The 21,072-nt window shown below is 47.8% G+C and overlaps 1 protein-coding gene across 3 annotated transcripts in view; it reads right to left on the bottom strand.

Moving 5' to 3' along the window:
- The window catches only part of PDE4A (phosphodiesterase 4A), a 369,944-nt gene that overhangs the window by 93,097 nt on the left and 255,775 nt on the right, over nucleotides 1-21,072 (bottom strand). The gene's annotated exons all lie outside the window — the stretch shown is intronic.

Raw genomic sequence — 21,072 nt, forward strand, 5'->3', positions numbered from 1 at the left:
CGAAAAGGAGGAAGCGTGTGACAATGATACATGGGGAATAAACTGATGAAGAGAGGGGAAAAAAAGGTTTGACAGCACTAGAAGAGTGTGCTCATCCTGTGGGATGCAGTGACCTACACATAAAATTAAATTAGGGAGAAGAGGGAAAAGTGTGATAAAGACACAAGCAGAATAAGCTGATAGTGAGACGGAAAAGTCTTACAGTAGTAGAAGAGTGTGCCAATCTTGTGGGATACAGTGACCTATACATAAAATGAAATTAGTGAAAAAGAAGGATATGATAAATTAAAGACGAAAGAAAAAGTACATCGATACTGAGTAGAGCTTAGTCTGACAGCAGCAGAAGGGTGTGCTGATCTTGAGGAAGGCAGGGACCTACTTATGAAATTAGTGAAAAGAAGGATTCATATGATAAAGATGCAAGGAGAAGAAGGGAGAGAAGAGGTGACAGATTAATACTGGGTTGAGAAAAGTCTTACAGCAGTAGCTGAGGCTCCTGAATATGCAGGAAGTAGTGACCTACCCACAAGGGGAGGTTAACAAAAGAGAAGTAAGCATGGAATAAAAATGCATGAATGGGAACAGAGACAATAGGTTAGGTGACAAACTGAAAGTGGAGGGAGCAAAGGCTTACAGCAGCAGAAGAGTGTGTTGATCTTGAGGGATGCAATGACCTATACTCATGGATTGAGGTTATTGAAAAGAGTAAAGCATGTGATAAAGATGCAAGGAGGAGAACAGAGATAAGAGGTAGGTCGCAGACTGATAGTGAGTAGAGAATAATCTTAATAAGGTTGGCCATACACATTTGATTGCTGTCAGCCGAACGATGCGCCGGTTGATCGCTCAGCCGGGAGCCTTTTCGGACGGTTCTCCTATACATAGGAGTTCTCATTCGTCCGTGTGCTCAGGTGTCCTCTATGGGAGAGCCATAATAACATGGTGCAGGGTGGTAGCTGTGGGCGAGGTACTCGTCTCTTACACCCTGGCACGTTACATGAAGGAGGGGGTCCTGGCTGGGTGTGTGGACTTGTGCTATGCCGTTGCAGGCTGCATTTTACCGATGACTTTAGTTGGCCAGGACCAGATGTTGAGAACTTCAATGAGGGAGACCACCAATCGAAAATAAGCTATTCACTTGGCGGGGATTACATACAGGAGGTGGCGGGTACACAGCTTGATGAACTTTACCTTCACAATACGAAGCGCTCTCACACACAGTCTCAATTCCTTTCTTGTTACTCGTTCGTTCTCGATCTATATATTACATAGTCTCCTTTATTATGTATATTGCCGTCCCTTATTATAGAGTGCCCTCTCTTGCTATGTACAGCACCGTCCCTTACATATTGGATTATATAGAGCCCTGTTTTTTATTACATACCGTCCTGTCTTGTTAGCTTTATAATGCAATGATGGCTGATAGAGCATGGCAAAGCTTCTTTTCTAATGTAGGAGCTGATGGACTGGTAGTCTGGTCACCGGTTCCTCTATCAGCAGTCTTTTTATATCTAACAAGAGAGCGGACTATGTAATAAAAGAGGGCGATGTGAATAGCAAAAATAACAAGAATACACTATGTAAGAGACAGCACTGTACAAAACAGCAGAGGAAGCTATATAATAGGGGACGGCATCATAAAAAATAGATACACTATATACTGAGGGATGGCACTATACATAATAAGCAAGTACACTGTATCCTAAGCGACTTTGTTAGATATAATAAGCGGTAAGGTCTTCCTCCACCTCCCCCTGTTCCTACATCCATTATAAATCCCCCTTCCTCCCATCCCAATCCCCCACAGGCCTCATTGTCCTCCTCCCCCTGCATCCCATTATTGTCCTCTCCTCCACCCCAATCATTGCCCTCTTCACCACCTCCAATCATTGCTTTCTTCCCCACCACCTCCATCACTGCCTCTTTCCCCACCACCCCATCATTGCCCATTCCACCACCTCCAACATTTCCTCCTCCCCACCATCATTGTCCTTTCTACTGCCACCATCATTGCTGTCTCCCCCTCATCACCTCCATCATTGCCCTCTCCGTCACCCCCACACACAGCACCATTCACCACTATGCACGTTCCCCTGCAGCGACACACACACACCACCTCTCCGCACGCTCTCCCGCAGCATCACAGTCGCCGGCAGCTTCCTCTCTCTGGCACAGCCGTGGCTCTGAATGATGATGCTATCCAGCCGCGCTGCTGACTGTGTGAAAGACAGGAAGCATGGGCAGAGAAGCAGGATGGATTGCTGCAGCTCCGCTGCCATTTTCTCTTACAGGCAGCGGAGCTGCAGGGATCTCTCCCTGCCCGCCACACATGGGGGCAATCTGGCCAGGGGCCCCCTGGAGCCGGATAAACAGGCCAGATTGCTCTCATGACCGCATAGGGCGAGTCCAGTTTTCTTCCTTTTACCATTATCCAAACCTACCCGACTCCCTCCAATATCCACATTCCCAAAATAACACACGCTACTACTTTAATTCTTTGGATAATTTGGCCACAGCGGCCAAGTTTATTATCAAACAATAACATTTAACAATAAGCATTAATATGCAATCATAATGCAAAATATGAGGGGAGGGTTCTTGGTGCTAAAAGATCTGGCTAAAACCTTTAGGCCAAAAAAACCAATGGGAAAACTCGACCACCATGTTACCCTCAGCCGTCCATCCCCAGCTCGAGGGCACCGTAACTCCCGTTCCGGGAGACTCACCACCAGAGCTCCCGAGGTAAAAACCCCGTCCAGAGCCCATAACCAAAAAGCCAGATCCCCCATACCATTTTAAAACTGCCGGAATTTTACTTCCAAATCCTTCCCCGACCAATCATCGTCAACTCCAAGAACCCCACCCCCGCCCGACTAGTCACTGTGACGACAGAAACAAACGGTCCACATAACTCTCTTCAGCACATTTCCTTCCCTTCCTTATATACACTCACTGGCCACTTTATTAGGTACACCATGCTAGTAAGGGGTTGGACCCCCTTTTGCCTTCAGAACTGCCTCAATTCTTCGTGGCAGAGATTCAACAAGGTGCTGGAAGCATTCCTCAGAGATTTTGGACCATATTGACATGATGGCATCACACAGTTGGCGCAGATTTGTCGGCTGCACATCCCTGATGCGAATCTCCCGTTCCACCACATCCCAAAGATGCTCTATTGGATTGAGATCTGGTGACTGAGGAGGCCATTTGAGTACAGTAAACTCATTGTCATGTTCAAGAAACCAATCTGAGATGATTCGAGCTTTATGACATGGAGCATTATCCTGCTGAAAGTAGCCATCAGATGTTGGGTACATTGTGGTCATAAAGGGATGGACATGGTCAGCAACAATACTCAGGTAGGCTGTGGCGTTGCAACGATGCTCAATTGGTACCAAGGGGCCCAAAGAGTGCCAAGAAAAAATTCCCCACACCATGACACCACCACCACCAGCCTGAACCGTTGATACAAGGCAGGATGGATCCATGCTTTCATGTTGTTTACGCCAAATTCTGACCCTACCATCCAAATGTCGCAGCAGAAATCGAGACTCATCAGACCAGGCAACGTTTTTCCAATCTTCTACTGTCCAATTTCGATGAGCTTGTGCAAATTGTAGCCTCAGTTTCCTGTTCTTAGCTGAGAGGAGTGGTACCCAGTGTGGTCTTCTGCTGCTGTAGCCCATCTGCCTCAAAGTTCGACGCACTGTGCGTTCAGAGATGCTCTTCTGCCTACCTTGGTTGTAACGGGTGGCAATTTGAGTCACTGTTGCCTTTCTATCAGCTCGAACCAGTATGCCCATTCTCCTCTGACCTCTGGCATCAACATGGCATTTCCGGCCACAGAACTGCCGCTCACTGGATTTTTTTTCTTTTTCGGACCATTCTCTGTAAACCCTAGAGATGGTTGTGCGTGAAAATCCCAGTAGATCAGCAGTTTCTGAAATTCTCAGACCAGCCCTTCTGGCACCAACAATCATGCCACGTTCAAAGGCACTCAAATCACCTTTCTTCCCCATACTGATGCTCGGTTTGAACTGCAGGAGATTGTCTTGTCCATGTCTACATGCCTAAATGCACTGAGTTGCCGCCATGTGATTGGCTGATTAGAAATTAAGTCTTAACACACAGTTGGACAGGTGTACCTAATAAAGTGGCCAGTGAGTGTATATCCCCTATCACCACCTGCCCCGTATTACCGCATAACTGGGAGGGAGGGTCTTCGGTTCTCTGCTCCCTGACGCCGAATGTGGTTTTTCCCGCACTTTCTCCCACTACCCCAGAACTCCTCCCATGACCCAGTCCCAGCCATTCAGGACACCGAGGCCCAAACAATTTTGAAAACCTGCCCGCCCATTGCAGTCATGGGGGGGCTTCCTCTCAGGCTGTGCCCTCCCCAGCCCCCATCTTTATTAACTGTCCTGCGGGGGTCCCCCTCCACCTCCGGGCCCCGATGCAGCTGCACCGGCTGCACATACGGTATGTCTGCCTCTTATCTCCAATTTCACGGTCCTTCATTTCAGCCCAGCTCAGCACTACAGTCTTCGTCTCACGTTCTCTGGCCCGTCTTGGTCCCTTACCAGAGTTATAAACCCCAGGGCCCATACTACTTCAAAGGAAATCTTCAAACAGAGGCTGGACAGACATCTGTCTGAGACGGTTTAGTGAATCCTGCACTGAGCAGGGGGTTGGACCAGATGGCCCTGGAGGTCCCTTCCAACTCTAACATTCTATGTGATTCTACTGCTAGGATTCCTCTCCCAAGACATGTCTCTGATTGATCACTCCATCTTCCTGCTTCAGATGCACACTGGGTCCTATCTGATGTCCTGAGAGGAAACTATCTATGTCCCTTCACCTTAACCCTGCCCAGTCTGGGCTAGTTCCAATCATTAACTCGAACTCTTCCTAGTGTCAGGCAACGCTCAAAATTATCGCCAACAACAGATAGCACAGTTCACATTATACAATACGCGTGCTCTTCAAGAAGGAGCATAGGTAGTAAATCCAACTCCTTACACCAAGACAACACTTGTCTGGCAGCGGCTTATCTCCGGGAGACAATACAATCAACAGTCAAAAATCAGACATGCTGGATCCATATTTCCCCAACAATCAATTGTCCAGGGGCTCTGGAGGCATGTTTGGCCTATTTTAGTCTAATGTGTACGGGGGGCTAGTAGAAGAGGTTGCTAATTATGCAGGAGGCAGTAATCTGCTCATGAGATGATCTTTGTGAAAAGAGGGAAGCATCTGTGGCGCCCCTGAGGGTTCAGTCGCCACAGAGGAACTGCACCTCCTCCTGAGGTGTGGTATCCCACCATCCAGGTGAGGTGGAGACACCTGCCCACACTCCAACACCTGCATCCCACACCATAAAGTAGTGTAACAAAGCAGTGGTGTCCTCCACTTATTCCTGCGCCAACCTGCCCAGCACTGCTACATCCCTTGCGCCAGACACTACATCATCTAAGTGTCACTTCACCTACTCTGCCCTGGGAGTACAGCCCTGCCTGTGGAGGGCTATAACATCACTGCTGCACCACACCATCTGTCCCAGAGGATCTGTCTGCAGCGTCGGCTTACATCTCTATTGCCGAATACCACAGGTGGCGTCACGAATCACTCATCATAAGCACACTGAAACAACCCCCTTTTGTAATGGAGCCCCAGGGCCACGGACCGGGTCACTGCTGCCGTGACAACCCCCCCGTTGAGAAGATCAACCGACCCGGTACTGAGTACCCCACGGCCCTGGTCAGTGAGGGCGCTCCACATCTAAGGCTAGTTTCACACTAGCGTTTTTGAGCGCAGCGACGGCCTGCGCACGGCCACCGCTAAGCCCCGCCCCCTGCCACGCCTCCACCGGTAGCTCCGCCTACCGGCGCATGACGCTGCATGCGCCCTGCGTCCTCTATCTTTATCACTGGGGGCGCAGGCCGTGCGCAGTATGCGTTTGGCGGCGCATGCGTCCTTTTGACGGTGCGCCGACCTGCGCCAAACGCAACCTGCTGCAGTTTGGTTGCGCCGGCGCACCGTCAAAAAGGCGCATGCGCCGCCAAACGCATACTGCACACGGCCTGTGCCCCCAGTGATAAAGATAGGGGACGCAGGGCGCATGCAGTGTCATGCGCCGGTAGGCGGAGCTACCGGCGGAGGCGCGGCAGGGGGCGGGGCTTAGCGGCAGCCGTGCGCAGGCCGTCGCTGCGCTCAAAAACGCTAGTGTGAAACTAGCCTTATAAGGGTGCAAGAAGGAGAACACAAGCATGTTGGTTACAGACTTCTCCATCAAGTGACAAAGTCCTACAGCTGAAGATCGTACTGGATCTTGCAGGAGGCAGTGACCTCACAATTTAAGGTTAGTGAAAAGAATAAAGAATGTGATAAAAACGCAAGAAGAAAATGAAGACAAAATTTAGACAGGCTGATAAAGAGAGACAAAAGTCTCACAGCAGCAGAAGAGTGTGCTGATCTTGCAGGAGGCAGTACTTATGAGGGAAGAAAAAAAACAAACAAGTAAGCACATAATGATTTAAGATGGAGAATGGAGACAAGTGGTAGGACGATGATGAACAGTCGGAGGAGAAAAGGCAGAAGAACAGTAGCACAGAGTATTTATGGTGATGATGATGATGTTGTATGAAGTGACTTGTCCACTTGCGATGATGATGTTGTAAGGCTTGAGCTACCTCTGAATAGTCTGGGTTATGACGTGAGGAAGGAAATTTGAGACAAGTGCTAGATGTAAAGAGAGATGGCTGGTAGAAGTGCTTGGGCCCCTAGCAGAGCTGAGTATTTTTAGGAGAGGAATGTACTGATTGTGTAGGTGGCAGTGACCTATACATTCTCATGGGAAATGTGAGAGTAGCAGACGCTTGTCCTTAGCAGCAGAAATAAGAAGTCACAGGCTGAAAGTTAGAAAAATCTAGGTCTACAGAGCCCATCTCAGTGGGGGAGTGTGCTGATCTTGTAGGGAAAGTGACCTATCCACTTTTAGTCATTATTCATACACTGCTGCATTAGGTGAGAAGGACATAAGAAAAGCATGGAATGGCAATGTATAGAAAGCTGCAGACCTAGGTACACCGCCAGGATGATGTCTGTTTGTCCGCACCAGGCAGCTGTCACACCCACCGATGGGGACACAGCTTTCATGGTATAGCCAAGATAGGGAGCAGCAGGGCAACAGGAATTGGCAACCACGTCAAGATGTCCTAACCCCATTAGGGCTTATGTGATAAAGTTGGGGGTCCGCTTTTGCTGCCAATGGTGGTAAAGAAGGGGTCAATAGAGAAAGTCACCCATTTTTTCCAGTTGTCTCTCCTGGCACTAAGTGGCCAACACAGATGCACATGGACACTAGAGAGTCAACAGCTCCATGCAATATGGGGGGTCCTGCTCCGTGTCCCCCATCTAATATATAAAGCTCAATGTATGTGTATGTATGTATATATGTATATATGTATGTGTGTGTGTGTGTGTATGTGTGTGTGTGTGTGTGTGTGTGTGTGTGTGTGTATGTCTGGGATTGGCATCCGCACCGCCGCAGCTACAGCCACAAAATTTGGCACAGTCACACGTCTGGACCCCGAGAGAGTCATAGGCTATGTTGTGAGGCGAAATTTTAACCCCGCACGTTCCAATTCACCAAACAATTTTGCCCCTATCTACATACTGGGGAAAAAGTGAAAGGAAAAGTGTTGGAGGCAAATTGACAGCTGCCAGATATGAACAAGGGGGACGTAAAGAATGAGAGCGATGGCGCCAAAGAGAATATACCGTACAGTTACTAAGGTGGGGCCCTGACATGGGATACTCACCACACATGGGGATATGAACACACACAAAATGCGCCACACACACTACCACGTGCTTCAACACATATACCACCCTCAGCACACATTTCACCACACATACACCAACCTCACCACATAAAAGACGAAACACAAAAGTCACCACGCTGTCCCAGAGCTGTTTAAAAGATGAACGCTGAGCTGTGATTGGTCGCTATCAGCAACAGTTTTCTCTGTAGACAGTTGTGGTAACTGAGGCCTATTATTCTTATTTCTATGGTGTTATCGTCCTTCTGTAAAGCTGGAAATAACACAATTTATTACCGTGCCAACACAGACCACCCTCTGACACAGACTGCAGGGGGAGCCCAGTATCACACAGGATAGGATTAGATGCACGGCTCAGCAGTCAGTAACACACAGGTGAGGATTAGACACATGGCTCAGCAGTCAGTATCACACAGGATAGGATTAGATACACAGCTCAGCAGTCAGTATCACACAGGATATGATTAGATACACAGCTCAGCAGTCAGTATCACACAGGAGAGGATTAGATACACGGCTCAGCAGTCAGTATCACACAGGAGAGGATTAGATACACGGCTCAGCAGTCAGTATCACACAGGATAGGATTAGATACACAGCTCAGCAGACAGTATCACACAGGATAGGACTAGATACACAACTCAGCAGTCAGTATCACACAGGATAGGATTAGATACACAGCTCAGCACACAGTATCACACAGGATAGGATTAGATACATGCCTTAGCAGTCAGTATCACACAGGATAGGATTAGATAAATGGCTCAGCAGTCAGTATCACACAGGAGAGGATTAGATACACGGCTCAGCAGTCAGTAACACACAGGAGAGGATTAGATACACGGCTCAGCAGTCAGTAACACACAGGAGAGGATTAGATACACGACTCAGCAGTCAGTATCACACAGGAGAGGAGTAGATACGCAGCTCAGCAGTCAGTATCACACAGGAGAGGATTACATACGCGGCTCAGCAGTCAGTATCACACAGGAGAGGATTAGATACACGGCTCAGCAGTCAGTATCACACAGGATAGGATTAGATACACGGCTCACCAGTCAGTATCACACAGGATAGGATTAGATACACAGCTCAGCACACAGTATCACACAGGATAGGATTAGATATGAGGCTCAGCAGTCAGTATCACAGGAGAGGATTAGATATGCAGCTCAGCAGTCAGCATCACACAGGAGAGGATTAGATACACAGCTCAGCAGTCAGTATCACAGGATAGGATTAGATACACAGCTCAGCAGTCAGTATCACACAGGATAGGATTAGGTACATGGCTCAGCAGACAGTATCACACAGAATAGTATTAGATACATGGCTCAGCAATCAGTGTCACGCAGGATAGGATTAGATACACCGCTCAGCAGTCAGTATCACACAGGAGAGGATTAGATGCACGGCTCAGCAGTCAGTATCACACAGGAGAGGATTAGATACACAGCTCAGCAGTCAGTATCACACAGGAGAGGATTAGATACACAGCTCAGCAGTCAGTATCACACAGGATAGGAATAGATACACAGCTCAGCAGTCAGTATCACACAGAATAGTATTAGATACATGGCTCAGCAGTCAGTATCACACAATAGTATTAGATACATGGCTCAGCAGTCAGTATCACACAGGAGAGGATTAGATACACAGCTCAGCAGTCAGTATCACACAGGATAGGATTAGATACACGGCTCAGCAGTCAATATCACACAGGATAGGAATAGATACACGGCTCAGCAGTCAGTATCACACAGGAGAGGATTAGATACACGGCTCAGTTAATATCACACAGGATAGGATTAGATACACAGCTCAGCATTCAGTATCACACAGGATAGGATTAGATACACAGCTCAGCAGTCAATATCACACAGGATAGGATTAGATACACAGCTCAGCACACAGTATCACACGATAGGATTAGATACATGGCTCAGCAGTCAGTATCACACAGAATAGTATTAGATACATGGCTCAGCAGACAGTATCACACAGAATAGTATTAGATACATGGCCCAGCAGTCAGTATCACACAGGAGAGGATTAGATACATGGCTCAGTTAATATCACACAGGATAGGCTTAGATACACAGCTCAGCACACAGTATCACACAGGATAGGATTAGATACATGGCTCAGCAGTCAGTATCACACAGGATAGGATTAGATACATGGCTCAGCAGTCAATATCACACAGGATAGGAATAGATACACGGCTCAGCAGTCAGTATCACACAGGAGAGGATTAGATACATGGCTCAGTTAATATCACACAGGATAGGATTAGATACACAGCTCAGCACACAGTATCACAGGATAGGATTAGATACATGGCTCAGCAGTCAGTATCACACAGGATAGGATTAGATACATGGCTCAGCAGTCAATATCACACAGGATAGGAATAGATACACGGCTCAGCAGTCAGTATCACACAGGAGAGGATTAGATACACGGCTCAGTTAATATCACACAGGATAGGATTAGATACACAGCTCAGCACACAGTATCACACAGGATAGGATTAGATACATGGCTCAGCAGTCAGTATCACACAGGATAGGATTAGATACATGGCTCAGCAGTCAGTATCACACAGGATAGGATTAGATACATGGCTCAGCAGTCAATATCACACGATAGGAATAGATAAACGGCTCAGCAGTCAGTATCACACAGGAGAGGATTAGATACACGGCTCAGTTAATATCACACAGGATAGGATTAGATACACAGCTCAGCAGTCAGTATCACAGGAGAGGATTAGATACATGGCTCAGCAGTCAGTATCACACAGGATAGGATTAGATACACAGCTCAGCAGTCAGTAACACACAGGAGAAGATTAGACACATGTCTCAGCAGGCAGTATCACACAGGATAGGATTAGATACACAGCTCAGCAGTCAGTATCACACGATAGGATTAGATACACAGCTCAGCAGTCAGTATCACACAGGATAGGATTAGATACACAGCTCAGCAGTCAGTATCACACAGGAGAGGATTAGATACGCAGCTCAGCAGTCAGTATCACACAGGAGAGGAATAGATACGCGGCTCAGCAGTCAGTATCACACAGGATAGGATTAGATATGCAGCTCAGCAGTCAGTATCACAGGAGAGGATTAGATACACGGCTCAGCAGTCAGTATCACAGGAGAGGATTAGATACACAGTTCAGCTTTCAGTATCACACAGGAGAGGATTAGACACATGTCTCAGCAGTCAGTATCACACAGGATAGGATTAGATGCACGGTTTTTATGTGCAATATAATCATTAGAATTTGTCATAACTAACCACAGTTGGTTACTATGCCCGGGCAACGCCGGGCTCTTCAGCTAGTAAGGAATATAATATATAATATAAATTGCCCCCCAAGTCCATATATCAATAAAGAGAGAGGGATGGGGATAAATAGGGAAATTTCTAGACGGGGGAGGGAGGACTTAATGCAAAGGACCATACAGGTAGAGCATGGACAGAAATTCGGAGCTCCCTCATGCATCTCCATTCATAGGGCACCTTGTATGGACCACCCCATCCATACACTGCTTGTAAAGCTCCCTGATTGATCCCACTGACGTTGGAGCAGTAGAATAGGCGATCACTTTAGGATTATGCCGAACTGACGTCTAAGACCCCGGACGGATCGTAAAAAGAAAGGATTTCCCTGTAGGGCATTTCTATTCGAATGGATGTGGTGGGCTGCAGTCCTGTGCACATCCAGATGGTCAGGGAGGCACTGTGGCCCCCTTCATTCGTAGGATCGGTGTGGATCCCATATGACCCAAGAAATCAATATATACGGTCACGTATAGTGTGATATTGGCCATGTCCTATATGTGACTCAGGACAGGGTGCATATCAGAAGGTTTCACCCATCTGTAATATTGTAGGGTCCCTTTAATTCTCGGATACACTCACACATGGTCAATCCTAAGAAACGAGCACAATAAGCAGCTGCAATAAGAATCCAGGGAGACTACAATTTCCTAACTTCCTACACAGCAGATCTGAGTGAAGGCCACCGGCGGCGCCCCGCCACAACAAGAGGACAGCTAACATTCCTTCCGCATCCCATGATCGAGGTTAAAGAGTGACCGTCGGTTTAATTTTTATTTCATAAATTGATAGTACACGTGAAATTAAACAACTTTGTATTAGATCTTATCAGAGAAATCGGCTTCTTTCTCTACCAAAATTGATCGGTCATTATCAAAATTCTGAGGTAAAATCTGTCTTCAGTGAAGACAGACTTCCCCATTCCTGAGAGAGAATCGGATCCATAGCAGCTGCCATCTCCTCTCTCAGTAATGGGGCAGTCTGTCTTCACGGAATACAGATTTTACCTCAGAGTTGAGAATTTTGATAATGACCGATCAATTGTGGGAGAGAAAGAAGCAGAGTTCTCTGATAAGATCTATTACAAAGTTCTTTATTTCCATGTGTACTAGTGATTTATGAAATAAAAATTCAAACGACGGTCCCTCTTTAAGGATCATACGTTATAGACGGTGCACAGGTTTTCTTCCCGAATGCGCCGGACACTTGTAGACGGGTCCAAGATCTGCAGACTCCGGAACAAACATTTAGTCACAGAGTCGCCCAAGCTTCATAGAAACGCACGGCCCTGGCCTTCTCCAGCCATTGACTCCTTGTGGTTGGAGCCATCTGGAGGAGCTTTGTGATCAGTGAGGGGTAGAGGAGAGCAGGGGCCGCGCAGTTCTTGGGTGACTCTGTGACTAAAAGCCATTTCTATAGTTCCCAAATATGGCTGCTGTAACTTATAGTGGCCCGGTTAGAAGATGTCGGGGGCACAACTGGCCGGTCCCTTTTTTTTGGTGTGTGTACTCGAATGTACGACACTTGTGTTGGGTCGAGGCTTCCCGGACGCTTTACTTCCTCCCGCTTTTAATCAATATATATTGTCAAATGTCCTTTGCGGCCATCGATCGGCTACATCATGAGCTTTAATTAGGGCACATTACTAGGAAGGTAGACACAGGCGGTGCACAGCCATGCGGCAATGCTTGAGTGGCACTAGAGAGACGAAGAGTGAATATGCAGAACTTACTTTCCCCATGGATCCTGGGGTCTCCACAAGGTGGGAAACTACAGGTATGGGGTTGTTTCATAGGGTTGCCCCCATCTGGGTCATAAACTGTCAATACACTACTACATTTCTTCTTCAGTGGCCGATGAAAGGAAAAGGAGCAGCTGATTGTGGCCTTGGAATCAAGCGAAGACGGAACATTCTAACAAGGTTCCGTCATAATACAGGACAGGTCACTGATGGGTACTCAAGGGTCACGGATCGTCTTAGGTGGCGAGTGCCTTTTTAAAAACCATGAAAGGGAATCTGTCACCAGAATATTGTAGGGGCAGAGACTCTAACTTGAGTGATGTATCACTTATTGGGCTGTTTGCTGCAGTTTTGATAAAATCAGTTTTATCTGTTGCAGATCTAGCAGTTCTCTGAATGCTGAGCTGTGTATAATTCAACCCACACCCCTGATTGGCAGCTTCTGCCTATGCACAGTGTACACAGAAAGTAGCCAGTGGTTGGAAAGGGGTTATACAGAGCTCATGAATGTGGAAGAATAAATGGCAGTAGATTTACTAGGTCACTTGTGATAATCTCCTGCTCATAAAACACTGATTTTGTCAAAACTGTACACTTCGCTGAAATCAGTCACTCAAAGATTTTGAGGAATTTTTAGGCTTTAGTAATTTGAAAGAAATGAATAAAATAAATAATATGCATATACACAAGCACACATAGTTGTGCTCAAAAGTTTACACACCCCGACAGAATTTTTGCTTTCTTGCCATTTTTTAAGAGAATATGAATGATAACAAGAAAACGTTTTCTCCACTCATGATTAGTGGTTGGATGAAGCCATTTATTGTCAATCTACTGTGTTTTCTCTTTTAAAATCATAATGACAACCCAAAACATGACCCTGATCAAAAGTTCACATACTCCATTTCTTAATACCGTGGTATTGACCCCTCTAAAATCAATGACAGCTTGAAATCTTTTGTGGTAGTTGTGGATGAGGTTCTTTATTTTCTCAGATGGTAAAGCTGCCCACTCTTCTTGGCAAAAAGCCTCCAGTTTCTGTAAATTCCTGGGCTGTCTAGCATGAACTGCACGCTTGAGATCTCCCTAGAGTGGCTCAATGATATTGAGGTCAGGAGACTGACATGGCCACTCCAAAACCTTCACTTTGTTCTGCTGTAGCCAAAAGCAGGTCAACTTGGCCTTGTGTTTTGGATCGTTGTCATGTTGTAACGTCCAAGTATGTCTCATGCGCAGCTTCCAGGCTTATTTTTGCAAATTTGCCTCCAGTATTTGCTGATAACGTGCTGCATTCATCTTTCCTTCAACTCTGACCAGGTTTCCTGTACCTTTGTAGTTTACACATCCCCAAAACATCAGCAATCCACCTCCATGCTTTACAGTATGAGTGATGTTCCTTTCATCATAGGCCTTGTTGACCTCTCTCCAAATGTAATGTGGCCAAGAAGTTCAGTTTTGGTCTCATCACTCCAAATTACCTTATTACAGAAGTTTTGAGGCTTGTCTCTGTGCTGTTTTGCGTATTAAGGCAAGATATTTTGTGGCATTTGCGCAGTAATGGCTTTCTTCTGGCGACTTGACATGCAGCCAACTTTTCTTCAAGTGCCTCCTTATTGTGCATCTTGAAACAGCCACACCGCTAGTTTTCAGAGAGTCCAGTATTTCAGCTGATGTTATGTGTGGGTTTTTCTTTGCATCCCGAACAATTTGCCTGGCAGTTATGGACAAAATTTTTGTTGGTCTACCTGACTGTGGTTTTGTTTTTACAGAGCCCCTGTTTTTCCATTTGTTAATCACAGTTTAAACGCTGCTGACTGGCATTATCAATTCCTGGGTTATCTTTTTGAATCCCTTTCCTGTTTTATACAGTTCAACTACCTTTTCCCGTAAATCCGTTGACAATTCTTTTGCTTTCTCCATTACTCACAATCCAGAAACGTCAGTGGCTGGATGAAAGATGCAAGAGTCTGTCTGGATCCCAGAGACTCACTCAGCTTTTATGTGTGCACACACACTGATTACAAGCAATCAGGTCATAGGTGAGGATGTTACCTTTAGTAGCCATTCAAACCCATTTGTGTTAACTTCTGCACATGTTATCAGACCAAATTCACCCGGGTATGTGAACTTTTGATCAGGGTCATTTGGGTGTTTTGGGTTGTCATTATGATTTAAAGAGAGAAAACACAGTAGTTTGACAATAAATGGCTTCACCCAACCACTAACCATGAGTGGAGAAAAAGTTTTGGTGTTATTCATATTCTCTGAAAAAAATGCCAAGAAAGCAAACATTTTGCTGGTGTATGTAAACTTTTGAGCACAACTGTACAATATCTACATATATGTGTGACAAAGTCACTGGTAAAGAGCTGGAGGGGAGCTAGGTTTTGCTGCGCTTAATGTAAAACCCAGAGATTTTCCTCCAGCACATTAAGTGCTAGGTTTTTTGTGGACAACCATAGAGCGGGTGGGAGGTTGTCCACCTCATCTCCACCCCAGGGAGTGGTGTGGGACTTAAATAGCTGGCCTCCAGAGGCAGTGATTGTTCAGCATGTGAGGAGAGAGGAACTCCAGGAAAGTATTGATCCTGGAGCTCAACTGAACCAGGAGGTTTTGCTGACCCTGAGCGGGGCGGATCCTCGCAACTGCAGACACTGCGAGATACCATTCTGTTTTGGGTTCTTGTTTTGCCTGAAGGGCTGTCAATATTTTTTGGTTCACGTTGATTTATGCTGCATAAAAAATAAACCAACGGGCAACTTAAAGAGACAGTGTACACGTGTCTACCTCAGTGCGCAGCCGATATACCGCTATATTTAAAAATCAACAACAACAAGGTCAATCATCTAATTTTCTATGATTATTTATGATGGCTGTAGTGACTGGTAGAGGGACAGATTCTGCGCTGGAGCTGTGTACGTTATCGTAATCGGTCACTTACCCTGTCCGTACAATAGAGCTTTATAAAATCTCAATTATGTCCTTGTGTCTGAGCCAGACACGATAAAATAATCAACCATGTCCAAGGCTGGCGTAAAAATAACACTTGTATCTCACTCATTTCTCCGTCCTAATATACAGGAGGAGAGGATGTATTATATGCTAGTAATATCCTAATACACAGACATCAGGACACAGACGTCTCTGTATTAGAGCGCAGGCCGTACACACAGGTAATTACTTTATTTTTACATATGAGAGAGTAACGCGTGGAGATATCCAGCAGGTGCTAGGAGATGGACATACTGGCCGCGTTCCCCTTGAAGTCACGAGTACGGTTATGATGCATAGTGGGTATGGCTGTGTTGTAGTTTGCCCGACAGTAAGGAAGAGTTAGGGTTAATGTGTGGGACTAGCCCACAGTGGGAAGGGTTAGGGTAAAGGGACAGATACAGTTTCTTGTCTAGGGACTAGTTTGTGTGAGAATGCTCCTTATTCTTTAAGTTGTGAACCCGCCGCCTACTGTATGTAATCCCCGCCAAGTTATCATTAAGTAAAAAGTTTATTTTCGACTGGTGGTCTCCCTCACTGAAGTCCTCAACATCTGGTCCTGGCCAGCCAAAGTCAAAGGTAACATACGGCCTGCAAGGGTGTGCCCCAATAGCACAAGTCCACACGCCCAGCCAGGACCCCCACCTTCATGTAACATGCGGGGGTGTAAGAGACGGGTACCGCGCCCACGGCTACCGCCCCGCACCACGTTACACACGCAAAATACTCCCCAGTACTTACTCTCTGTATTTTAGCATGAAGAACAAGAGAACTGAAAGAATGTAACATGTGACTGACCAGCACTGCATTCTGTAACCGTGGAAACACAACAGTCTGTACAGGAGCTGTATACACAAAACGGTTGTTGATTTTTATAGAAAAAGAAAAAATGGATGAAAGTGAATGTACACCCTTCACGGACAACCATAAAAACACTAAATATTCATTGTGCGTCTAAAAATGGATTTCATTAATAATTTTCACTGCCTCTAGAGATGATCGCTGCAAGCAAACAACCAAGTGTCAGTAATTGTTACTGGATTTGTTTCACAGGTGATCGTTGCGTGTGTACAGGAATCACTTCTGATCAAAAGATGGCGCCGTCCTACAACTGCTTGCAGTCAGGATAATGATGGGATCTTCTGCAAGTCTGAACACCGGGCAATGGTCTGAGCCCTTCAGAAATGGAAGTGAGAGTAGGGGCACAAGTCACAAGCATCCCGACCATCAGATCAATGGACAGCTACACATCGTAGAGCCCGGGGCAAACTCACTGCAGCGCAAACAAGAAACTACAACTCCCACCATGAGGTAGATGATAGGATCACTTGTCAGGCAAGGCTAAAATGTTCAGATTATCCTGAACCCCGAGTGTCGGCGTCATTCTTCTGCACCCAGAGTGTCGGCGTCATTCTTCTGCACCCAGAGTGTCGGCGTCATTCTTCTGCACCCAGAGTGTCGGCGTCATTCTTCTGCACCCAGAGTGTCGGCGTCATTCTTCTGCACCCAGAGTGTCGGCGTCATTCTTCTGCACCCAGAGTGTCGGCGTCATTCTTCTGCACCCAGAGTGTCGGCGTCATTCTTCTGCACCCAGAGTGTCGGCGTCATTCTTCTGCACCCAGAGTGTCGGCGTCATTCTTCTGCACCCAGAGTGTCGGCGTCATTCTTCTGCACCCAGAGTGTCGGCGTCATTCTTCTGCACCCAGAGTGTCGGCGTCATTCTTCTGCACCCAGAGTGTCGGCGTCATTCTTCTGCACCCAGAGTGTCGGCGTCATTCTTCTGCACCCAGAGTGTCGGCGTCATTCTTCTGCACCCAGAGTGTCGGCGTCATTCTTCTGCACCCAGAGTGTCGGCGTCATTCTTCTGCACCCAGAGTGTCGGCGTCATTCTTCTGCACCCAGAGTGTCGGCGTCATTCTTCTGCACCCAGAGTGTCGGCGTCATTCTTCTGCACCCAGAGTGTCGGCGTCATTCTTCTGCACCCAGAGTGTCGGCATCAATATTCTGTAGCCTGTGTGTCAGCGTCCTTATCCTGCACCCCGAGTATCACTCATTGTTGTGGCGGTGTCAGAAGGTTGTTGCTGTGTCCCCATATTTTGAAGTGCCATTATTGTGGTTTTCCTATCCTTGACTTCTGTACCCTGGGAATCAGCGCCATTATCCTTTACCCTGACCATCAGCATCATTATCCGGTACCCAGAGTGTCAGTGTCATCATTCTAAACCCACAGTCTTAGTGTCATTGACACTTGGGGTACAGGACATGAATGCTGACACCAGGGGTACAGGACATGGATGCTGACGCTTGGGGTACAGGACATGAATGCTGATGCTAGGGGTACAGGACATGGATGCTGACGCCAGGGGTACAGGACATGGATGCTGACATTAGGGGTACAGGACATGGATGCTGACATTAGGGGTAAAGGACAAGGATGCTGACACCAGGGGTACAGGACATGGATGCTGACACTAGGGGAACAGGACATGGATGCCGACACCAGGGGTACAGGACATGGATGCCGACACCAGGGGTACAGGACAAGGATGCCGACACCAGGGGTACAGGACAAGAATGCCGACACCAGGGGTACAGGACATGGATGCCGACACCAGGGGTACAGGACATGGATGCCGACACCAGGGGTACAGGACAAGAATGCTGACACTAGGGGTACAGGACATGGATGCTGACACTAGGGGAACAGGATATGGATGCCGACACCAGGGGTACAGGACAAGGATGCCGACACCAGGGGTACAGGACAAGGATGCCGACACCAGGGGTACAGGACAAGGATGCCGACACCAGGGGTACAGGACGAGGATGCCGACACCAGGGGTACAGGACAAGGATGCCGACACCAGGGGTACAGGACGAGGATGCCGACACCAGCGGTACAGGACAAGGATGCCGACACCAGGGGTAACAGGACAAGGATGCCGAAACCAGGGGTACAGGACAAGGATGCAGACACCAGGGGTACAGGACAAGAATGCCGAAACCAGGGGTACAGGACAAGGATGCCGAAACCAGGGGTACAGGACATGGATGCCGACACCAGGGGTAACAGGACAAGGATGCCGAAACCAGGGGTACAGGACAAGGATGCAGACACCAGGGGTACAGGACAAGAATGCCGAAACCAGGGGTACAGGACAAGGATGCCGACACCAGGGGTACAGGACAAGGATGCCGACACCAGGGGTAACAGGACAAGGATGCCGAAACCAGGGGTACAGGACAAGGATGCAGACACCAGGGGTACAGGACAAGGATGCCGAAACCAGGGGTACAGGACAAGGATGCCGAAACCAGGGGTACAGGACATGGATGCTGACACTAGGGGAACAGGACAAGGATGCCGACACCAGGGGTACAGGACAAGGATGCCGACACCAGGGGTACAGGACAAGGATGCCGAAACCAGGGGTACAGGACATGGATGCTGACACTAGGGGAACAGGACAAGGATGCCGACACCAGGGGTACAGGACAAGGATGCCGACACCAGGGGTACAGGACAAGGATGCCGACACCAGGGGTACAGGACAAGGATGCCGACACCAGGGGTACAGGACAAGGATGCCGACACCAGGGGTACAGGACAAGAATGCCGAAACCAGGGGTACAGGACAAGGATGCCGACACCAGGGGTACAGGACAAGGATGCTGAAACCAGGGGTACAGGACATGGATGCCGACACCAGGGGTACAGGACAAGGATGCCGACACCAGGGGTACAGGACAAGGATGCTGAAACCAGGGGTACAGGACATGGATGCCGACACCAGGGGTACAGGACAAGGATGCCGACACCAGGGGTACAGGACAAGGATGCTGAAACCAGGGGTACAGGACATGGATGCCGACACCAGGGGTACAGGACAAGGATGCCGAAACCAGGGGTACAGGACATGGATGCTGACACTAGGGGAACAGGATATGGATGCTGAAACCAGGGGTACAGGACAAGGATGCCGACACTAGGGGTACAGAATAATGACACTGACATTCTCCTGTACCGAGTATTAGCGCCATTGTTGGTGGACCTTTAGTGCCAGGAGGTCATTGCGGTGTCATCATATATTGGGGTGCCATTATTGTTGTTTCCCCATCCTGAGCTTGGACACCCCAAGATCAGCTTTGCTTGTGTTCTCCATGCCCGTGTCACGGTGTAATGAGGCGGGCGGCCATATTCCCAGTGTAAACATATGGAGCACGAGTCTGTCGGAGCGGACGGATATATATATATGTCTGCCAGCATTGTGTGAGGAGTTAGACACTTTAGGTCACGAGCTCCTGTAAATCTCCGATCACACAGGGACCCCGAATTCAGACTCCATATAATCTGCATTTTCTGCATGGCAGCATCCACCGCTCTCTGTTATCAGCCACACGTCACATGGTGTCTGTATACAGTGACCACCTCTGCCGATCCTGGCTTCTGTACACACAGGGGTCGCCAGGAGAGCGATGTGTACGTCTGTGGGTGTGAGGAGCGTATAAATATTCGTGGCGGGGTTTCCTTCCACAGGACACCTGTATAAGCAGGGCCGAGCCAGGAGCCTAATCCCTGTGTATATACCGTCCTGCCGCCACAGCGTATGCACAGCACACATACGTGTCCCTGCAGTAACTACGAGACGGGATTAACCCTTTGTGCGCCTCGCATTCTAACCTCCGCACCTGTAGACTGCAAGCTCATGGGACAAGTCTCGTCAGCTGCCTTTATTAGAGTGTCGGCTCTTCAGGCCGGAGAGGAGACTCCTTGGGCCACATTTAACAGCACAGTGGCACCGTCCGAGTTAAACTCCCCCGCGGACCCTCTAATGCACACGAATAAGGAGATAGCGGCACTTATTCTTGCGTATCTGACGGCACACCGGTGACGGTAGATTAGATCTGGGGTACTGGTAAGGATCAGAGGGGTGAGGTGGCACCTTACTGGGATCGGGGGGTATACAAGAATTCATAAATCTGGCGTCATCCCAGGTCGTAGCAGAAGCGAGTCTTGGTTATAACGGACGGAGCTGGAATGGGGAACGTATCATTATAGTGGAGACACCAGATCCACCCAGTCTGTTCCTATGCCACCTGCTGGGACGAGCGCGCCGACCCAGCGTCCCAGTATAATCTCGC

This window comes from Dendrobates tinctorius, unplaced genomic scaffold, assembly GCF_039654945.1.
Source record: "Dendrobates tinctorius isolate UK_male_01 unplaced genomic scaffold, ASM3965494v1 ptg000099l, whole genome shotgun sequence".
NCBI classification, from domain to species: domain Eukaryota; kingdom Metazoa; phylum Chordata; class Amphibia; order Anura; family Dendrobatidae; genus Dendrobates; species Dendrobates tinctorius.